The following is a 9,069-nucleotide window of genomic DNA, read 5'->3' as shown; positions in this document are numbered from 1 at the left end:
TAACGAAGACCTGAACTAGGGTAGTGGAAAGGGTGAGGTGAAAATGGAAGGAACGGATGAGAAAAAAGGGCACACAAGTGAAAACAAAGGGATGTTCCGACACAGGTGTTTGGTCTCTCTGACATTGCTTCCATTTCCTCTAGGGACATGTCCCGGATAAGGGTGAAATCGGATATTCTTTGGCAGTTTCAGATGACACCACCCCTAACTTTCCACTGGATGAGAGAAGGCTCAAAATAGCTTCTGGTCCCACAGGCTAGTGATTCCAGGGACTCAGATTCCTGTTCTGAAAAACACGGGGAAGAAGCCAGGCGCTTGCCCACTTTTACCCTCTCACCAGCTGACCCTGCTGCCTGCTGACACAGAGCATTCGCCGGTTCCAATGAGCCCCGTGGCCTGGCTAAGCTGGGCATCTCCTGCCCTGCTGCTCAAAGAAGCCCTCCAGGAAGGGGCCAAGAGACATAGAGATGTTTTTTCCTACTAAGTGTCAATCAAACTGACGGCTTGGCAGTTTGAGGTAGGGGTGGGGGGAGACAGAAAAATTAGAAGGGGCAAAAGACAAAGCCAAATGCTAACCTAATGGTCACTCTGAAAACAGAGAAGACATTCCAAACAATCAAATCTTCTTTTTGCTTGAACTTTATAAATTCCTTTGGAGTCCAGCAGAATAAGACAAGCTTTAGTGAAATGACGTGTGCAGGTTTGTCTCTGGCTCAGAGCAGCCTGCTCAGAGGTGGGACAGGTGATGACCTGCCTGCCTTCTGGCGAGTGGAGCTTTTTTCTCTGCACTGCTGCCACTTGACCCTCACCTGCAGGCTCAGCCCTCCTGTAGAGTTTGTGCTTCTCCTGTTCTTGATCACAGTGAATCTGAAGGAGTTTGAGGACCCTAGTTCGGGATTCAGTGTTTAACTGAGCTATCTGGTCATCCCATCCTGACTCTGAATGTTGATTTTCATATCTAGAATTGTTCTTTGTTCCATGGTAAGTCTTCTACTCTATTTGATTTCCCCTAGGTCTAGGGTCTAGTTCGTTAATCCCCAGACATTAAACTACAATGCCCAAGTCCTAGCCACTGGGTTAGGACCAGAATTCTCTGATATTTCTGACCATGCTTACCCAGAGGAAGAGGAGTCTAGGGCAGTGGTTCTACCCTGGCTGGTCAACAGAACCACTGGGGAATTTTAATACAGATGCCTGGGTCCCACTCCCAGAGATTCTGATTTAACTCATCTGGGGTGGGGCCTGGGCATATGTATTTTTAAAACATTCCCTAAGTGATTCAGATGTATAGATCATGATCAAGAGCCACTGGTCTGGTGATTAAGATTGGGGGCCTTGGCATTTGCAACAATGTGGATGGACCATGTGGGTATTATGCTAAGTGAAATAAGTCAGACAGAGAAAGACAAATACTGTATGATCTCATTTATATGTAGAATCTAAAAAAGCTGAACCTTAAGTCATACCAATGTTTTCTTATGTCAGTCTCCCAAGGTAATAGAAACAAAAACAAAAATAAACACATGGGACCTAATCAAACTTACAAGCTTTGGCACAGCAAAAGAAACCATAAACAAAACAAAAAGACAACCTATAGAATGGGAGAAAATATTTGCAAATGATGCAACCAACAAGGGCTTAATTTCCAAAATATACAAACAGCTCGTACAACTCAACAATAAAAAAACAAACAACCCAACTGAAAAATGGGCAGAAGACCTAAAGAGACATTTCTCCAAAGAAGTCATACAGATGGCCAATAAGCACATGGAAAAATTGCTCAACAGCTCTAATTATCAGAGAAATGCAAATCAAAACTACAACGAGGTACCACCTCACACCAGTCAGAATGTCCTTCATTAAACAGCCTACAAATAACAAATGCTGGAGAGGGTGAGGAGAAAAGAGAACCCTCCTATGCTGTTGGTGGGAATGTAAGTTGATGCAGCCACTATGGAAACAGTATGGAGGTTCCTCAGAAAACTAAAACTAGAACTACCATATGATCCAGCAATCCCACTCTTGGGCATACATCCAGGCGAAATTATAATTCAAAAAGATACATGCACCCCTATGTTCACAGCAGCACCATTTACAATAGCCAAGACATGGAAGCAACCTAAATGTCCATTGACAGATGAATGGATAAAGAAGGTGTGGCACATATATACAATGGTATATTACTTAGCCATAAAAAAGAATGAAATAATGCCATTTGCAGCAACATGGATGCAAGTAGAGATTATCATACTAAGTGAAGTAAGTCAGAAAGAGAAAGACAAATACCATATGATATCTCTTATATGTGGAATCCAAAATATGACACAAATGAACCTATCTTGGAAACAGAAACAGACTCTGTTTCGGACATAGAGAACAGACTTGTGGTTGCCAAGTGGGGAGGGGCCTGGGGGAGGGATGGAGTGGGAGGTTGGGATTAGCAGATGTAAGCCTTTATATATAGAATGGATAAACAACAAGGTCCTACTGTATAGCACAGGAAACTATATTCAATATCCTATGATAAACCATAATAGAAAAGAATATTAAAAAGTATATATATATCTATATATATCTCTTTCTATATATATAACTGAATCACTTTGCTGTACAGCAGAAATTAGCACAACATTTTAAATCAACTATACTTCAATAAAACAATAAAAATTTAAAAAGTGAACTTATAGAAATAGAGACTAGAATGATGGCTATCAGGGGCTGGGGGTGGGGCAAATGGGGAGATTTTGGTCAAAGGATACAAACTTCAGCTATAAGACGAATACGTTCTGGGGACTCTAACGTACAGCATGGTGCTTATAGTTAACAATACTGTATTGTACACTTGAAAGTTACTAAGAGAATAGATCTTTAATGGTCTCACCACAAAAAAGAACAGTAATTATGTGATGTGATGCAGGTGTTAGTTAGCATTATGGTGGTGATCATTTTGCAATATATAAGTGTATCAAAGCAACACATGGTACTTAAACTTACACAACGTTATATGTCAATTATATCTTAATAAAGCTGCGGTGGGGGGGGAGAAAAATGCCAGGGTTATAGTGAGCATGCCAAGAGATTATTAGCAGAGGCAACAGCAAACTTATGAAGAATTGTAGGTAACGTACTAACAATGAAAGGAAATGAAACAATGCTGATTTGAAAACAATTGGGGGTCTTGAGATTCTATAGATGTGGCTTCAAATCTGACTTTATCATTTATTAACTGTGTGACCTTGGGGCAAGTTATTTAGGCTGTCTGTTGTCAGTTTCCTTGTCTCTAAAGTTATATGTATCACAGAGTTGACGTGTATTTTAAATAGCATGCAAAGGATCTAGCACGGCATGTGGTACATGGCATCTGGTACAAAATAGGTACAATAGCATGGCATCTGGTACTAATATTATTGCCTATGTCAAACTCTTCCCCATGTTCAATCAGTTCCTAGGGTAATCATTCCTTACTGGGCTTCTCACAGTGGATCATCTGTCTGAAGCCATGGAATTCACTCTCATGTTCACATGTCTGTAGAACATGCTTTGCCCTTTCACACCCAAATTCTGCTCCAACCTGATGGGCATATCCAGTCCTCAGCACCTTGACTTTGCTGCCAGATCGATCCCATCACCTATAGGATCTGATCTTGAGAAACTGGGGGAATCAGGACAGCAAACTGTGTTCATCTCCTGGGTCAGAGCACAGCCTTAAAGACGGTTCTGAGACTGCAGCTAAGCTCAGCTAGGACTTGTTAGCAATGTCTGCCCTACATGGAAGAGTAGGGGAGAGATGGCTCATGTGCTGCTCTGCTCCTGATGCCAACCCAGCAGGGCCAGGATCACTGCACTTTCTCTCCTCCACCAAGCCCAAACACAAAACAGCTTTGTACGTTTTTGACCTAGGGAGGATTGGGCATTCCTGAGCTTAGCAAGTGGTTCCAGAACACTCTGCCTGTCTACCCAATCCTGGCTGCTCACAGGAAGCCCTTCCGAGCTGCTATGAGGTAGACTGGGTGACAGCTGCCTCATTTCCAGGTATTGGAGACAGCTGACACAAAGCTCTAGAAACCCTGCCCTCAGATTGCCCAGCACAGAGTTGCGTCCACTTTTGGAAGGGCCCGCACACAATTTGACCCCCTTGGCACGTTAACCCTTAAAAGAGCAAGCCAGTGTTCTCTCGAAAGCTAAAAACTATAAGCACCACTAGCGCTCCACCTGCTTGATGGAGGTCCAACTCTTCTTAGATACGTAGCTCCCTCCATTTTTTTTGTTTCTATATTTTCCCAATGCTCTTACACTGTTTCTATTTTGCAGGGGTTAACAGAGTGGCCCCAGATCCAGGTTGCCTGGACTCCAGGTCCTGCTCTGCTACTCACCAGTGATCTTTGGCAACTTAATTGAACTCTCTGTGTCCTAGTGTCCTCATCTCTAAAATGGGAGTCCTAATCCTACCACCTAGTCTATGGACTCTTGAGAGAATTAAGTGAGCACGTCTGCACGAGGTGCCTCGGACACTGCCTGCTCACAGTGAGCACTGGTCATTCTTATTGTGTGAAGGGCTGGATGGCTCAGCGGTGAGGTGGGATCTTCCTGATGGGCCACAGCTATTTTTAGAAGTATGGCTGTGGCGCCTTGTTTTTCTTTCTGACTCTGTGAGTTCATCCATTTCACCCTGGCTTCAGTCTTTTCCATTCAGCTGGGATGGACACTTAAAGGATAATGGGCTTCATTTGGATTGTACAATCCAGAAAGATGCCTTTGATTGTAGTGTATCTCCTTCTCCATTTGCCTAAGTGTGTGTATTGGCCACAGTTTAACTGCCAAGGAATATATTGCTATGGGATACACAAGAGTTGACTCCCTGAGTCTTCCAGAAAAGACAAGTGGCCTTGGATGCTTAATGAAACACATGAAATAGGATCCTCTCTAGGAGTCAGAGAATATAAGAGAACAGTCTCTGATATCTGCTCTAGGTGAGCCCAGCTCATCCGCAGTCAACAGAGTAAGCGTTTGACACTTCCATGGGACCATCCTTTTTCTAAGTGCTTTATGTGCATTGACCCATTTGCTTTTCACAAAATCCTATGAGGTAAGCGGTAGTATTTTTACCTGCCCTTTACAAGTGAGGAAATTGGAGCACAGAGAAGTTAAGTAACTTGCCCACAGACACACAGCTCTAGTGTCAGAGCTGAAATTCAGACCCCCAACCCTCAGGCTCCAAAATCTATGGTCCTGTACTCTGAGGGGTGAGAAGTCGGATCCCAGAATAAATAGAGTCCTGAGGTTGCCAGGAAGGGAAGATCAGCATGAACGAGGAGCAGACATAGATGGCACTAGAAAGAAAATATAGGTTTTCAGAGATTCAGGCCCAAAGGATTCTGGCCCAGGAATAAGCCAAAGTTGGGTAGCTGGAATGAGGAATTCCAGACTCTGCCTAACCCGCGAGGCTTGTCTCCTAAGCTAGCCAAAGTTCTACTCAGAATGACCTTCCCTGAAGGTTTGCTGTGAAGAAGTCTATTGGGTGTGGTGTTGCCATGATTCATCACGTGACACCATTGTCTTCAAGGCCATTGTCTCCAGAAAGAGGCTATACCTAGAGTGCCGGGGGTAGCAGAGGAGCAGGCTGAGAGCTCCATGACCCTGGTGAAGCTATAAACCCAAAGGAACTGAGAGGCAAGTCCCTTCTGCTTTGGAGGGTTCTATAAACGGTGACTTTACAGGATGCAAATCCTGCAGTTTGATCCAGGGTTTCCTGACCTCACCTCAGCAAAACATACCAGATCTCTGTTTGTCGGGCACCATTTCTGTCATGGAGTGACATAAAACACAGGCAAATATTGTCTGGCTTTGAAAGCAAGTATAGAGCCAGGCAGAAAATGTTTGCACCTTGCAGAATATTTGGGCTCCTCTTCCAAGGCATTTTCTGCCTGATTGTCAAACAGTTGGTAACATTTTCATTTTATATATGAAGTGAAAAGCTTCCTTGGGGCATTTCCCCCCTTCCTCAACTCCCATTTTGACACAAGTACCTCCTGATTTCAATCTTGTGATAAGTGCCAAGCAGTAAGCGTGGAGGGATCCAGGGGATGGGCCGTGAACTTTCATAATGTTCCCCAACCTTTAAGAGCTTCAGAAACCTCTTTTAACCTCTTTTACCACAAATGATGAAGTAGGAAGAATGGAATGATAGACTCTTAGGGCTGGAATTTACCTCCAAGACCATCCAGTTCAGTCTTTTCCTACAATAGATGAGGGCTTGGAGGTCCAGAGACCAGAAATGGCTTTGGCCATCCTAGTTAAAGACTGAACCACCAGGACTCCTGGTTCCTAAGGTAGGCTTGTCAGAATTCAGGTTTCCATGTTGTCCAATAGATGGGTAACGTATTTGGACACCCTCCACCCCAGCTCCTAAACAGAGAATCTTCAAATGCAGTTTGCAGTGTCTACCATGTGCAGGAATACGCACACACAGATACACACACACTCACACAGATGGGGTGGAGGTGCAAATAGATTATTCTCCCGTCCTCCTTTCCAGAAATAGTTCCTACGATCAGGAAAAGGTTTGCCACCGAGGCTGGAGAAGCCCTTTGCATTTGCAATCTGGTCTTTCTGGAGGGGTGAACCTAGGACTCCTCAGCTGGACGTTAATAGCTGATTAATTCAGGAAGCTTATTTAATGTGTGACTAATAGAGCTCTGTTTCACGAAGAGGGGGCCATGCTGGCAGATGCAGAGACCAGCTCCCCAGATGGAATAATCTTTTTCTTATTAATTTGCTGCATGTTGCTTCTCATTTCTTGCGGTCATTCCAAATGTGTTACAAACAACTACATGCTCTGGGTCCTCTATCCACTACTGCTATAGCTTTGGAAAAAAAAAGAAAAAAAATATTGACTATCAACTGCAGTGAGCTTTCCCAGCACACATCTTCATGCTTGCTTTTTAAATCATTGCAGTCTCCCATCACTGAGCATTGCTCCACCTGGGAGCACCCACTGCTCTTGTGTTTTTTAGGAAATGAAAATCTGGATGGTTTGAATGATGTTTCCAGGGTCCTGGAAAGAGGTGGTGGCATGGCTGGGATTGGAACTCACAGATCCAATTTCTTGGGCTGTGCTGTCTTCCTGCTGTCTAGAAGAATATGTGGCAGACTGTCTACTCCCCCTAGTCCAGGGATTCATGAGTATCACCCGGAGGGCTTGTTAAAAACACTGATTGCGGGCCCCTCCCCCAGAGCATCTGATTCAGTAGGTCTAGGGTGGGGCCTGAGAATGTACATTTCTAACAAGTTCCTGGAGATGCCGTTGCTGCTGACTGGAGAGCATCCCTCGAGGACCACTGCTTAGTCCAATCAGATGCATGGGCAGGTGGTACCATCTCCAAGTAAACGCTATTGGTACCTTTTGGAGAAGGTCTCTGATGTTTGGAGCGTTTCTATTTTGTTTTGTGTCTTTTTCCTCTTCCCCCCCTTGATACGCGCCAAATTCGAGTTTGGAAACCATTATGATTATTTTTTCATGTTAAGGCTCAATGGAGAATGTAGACTAAATTAATTTGAATGTGTACCTCAGTACTCGATATGGATTTTTCCAAAATGTGAGCACTTAAGCTAGACGAAAATATTTCCCCTGGGTTCAGCCATTCTACACAGAGCAGCTCCTGGTTTCTAAGGAACCATTTGAACAGCATACAGTACCAAAGTGCAGTGCTGCAGAAGCATCCTTGTGACGACTCCTAAATGCAGAACATACACCCCAAGCTCAGTCTTTCAACCAACACTTTTTCTTGTCACTTACAGGCTTATGATTATTAATACCGTCATTAATTACAGTGTTCTGTGTGGGGTATTTTAGGGCAGAAGGGCTTATTTTTGCAAAGGAAAAGTACTTCTGTTTTGCCACATATAAAAAATCAGCAGCTCGCACTTAAATATACAAAGAATGCACAGGTCCTATTTGTTTATTTTGCATGTGTGTTGGGGGTGGGATAAGATTTAATGAATTGGAAGACTAGCTTTTACGAGTCCATGCTACTGACATCACCAAGCATACAGGGTTGTTGCTTTTCAGAAAAGCAAATGTCAGGTCGGGGAGCTCCTGATCTAGTATTTTGTGCCTAGCAACTAATTCAAGGGATTGAGGTAAAGGCCTATGGAAATCCTGTAGAGAGTGCGACATAAATGGCTCTTTTTCTTAATGAGGAATATCATGGGTAAGGCCACAATATTCTTCTACTATTTAAATATATTCTTCAGGCAATTTACTGCTTCTACTCACATATCAAAACGCAAGGAGGTTGCCTTTTTTTTCCCTACAAAGAATTAAAGGGTGGCTAGAATTAAAGGAATAGGGGATAGAGTTGTGGGCCGGGTATTTATTAGCTGGAATGTACACAAAGCCTGGCTGGTTTGGAGTGGCTGCACCTACTCTAGCCACTGAATTTGGCTCTTAGGTGGGGAGTTCACAGCACCAACCACCAGTTAGCTTATTGTAACCAACAACAGTCAGATTCCCAATTAATTTCTCCCCCCAAACCAACCATCCAACCTTTTTTTTTTTGCTGTACGCAGGCCTCTCACTGTTGTGGCCTTTCCCATTGCGGAGCACAGGCTCCGGACACGCAGGCTCAGCGGCCATGGCTCACGGGCCCAGCCACTCCGTGGCACGTGGGATCTTCCCGGACCGGGGCACGAACCCACGTCCCCTGCATCGGCAGGCGGACCCTCAACCACTGCGCCACGAGGGAAGCCCCCACCCAACCTTTAAAACAAGTTAAAACAACCCGCAGCTAAAAAAAGAATAAAAAAAGAAGCCCAGATTCCATCACTAATTTTGCTGTTCAACATTTTAAGGCTGGATCAAATCTGTGGGTCACTCTTTCCAAGCTAAATAATTTATCTACCTACATTACGTAGATAAATTGTTCCTTATCCCAATTGTCAGCATCCTTTACTTAACAATGGCTTACCATCGTGATGGCTTACCAATGGCCACTTCCACTTTAACTGTCTTATAGAACAGGCGTAACGTGAGAACATGGAGGAGACATGTATGTTTTAATTAGGCCTAAG

Source organism: Delphinapterus leucas, chromosome 7, assembly GCF_059928025.1.
Source record: "Delphinapterus leucas isolate spDelLeu-1000000601 "Yukka" chromosome 7, BTC_Dleu_Yukka2, whole genome shotgun sequence".
Taxonomy (NCBI): Eukaryota; Metazoa; Chordata; class Mammalia; order Artiodactyla; family Monodontidae; genus Delphinapterus; species Delphinapterus leucas.
The sequence above is the reverse complement of the archived record's forward strand: the minus strand, read 5'-3'. Positions refer to the sequence as shown.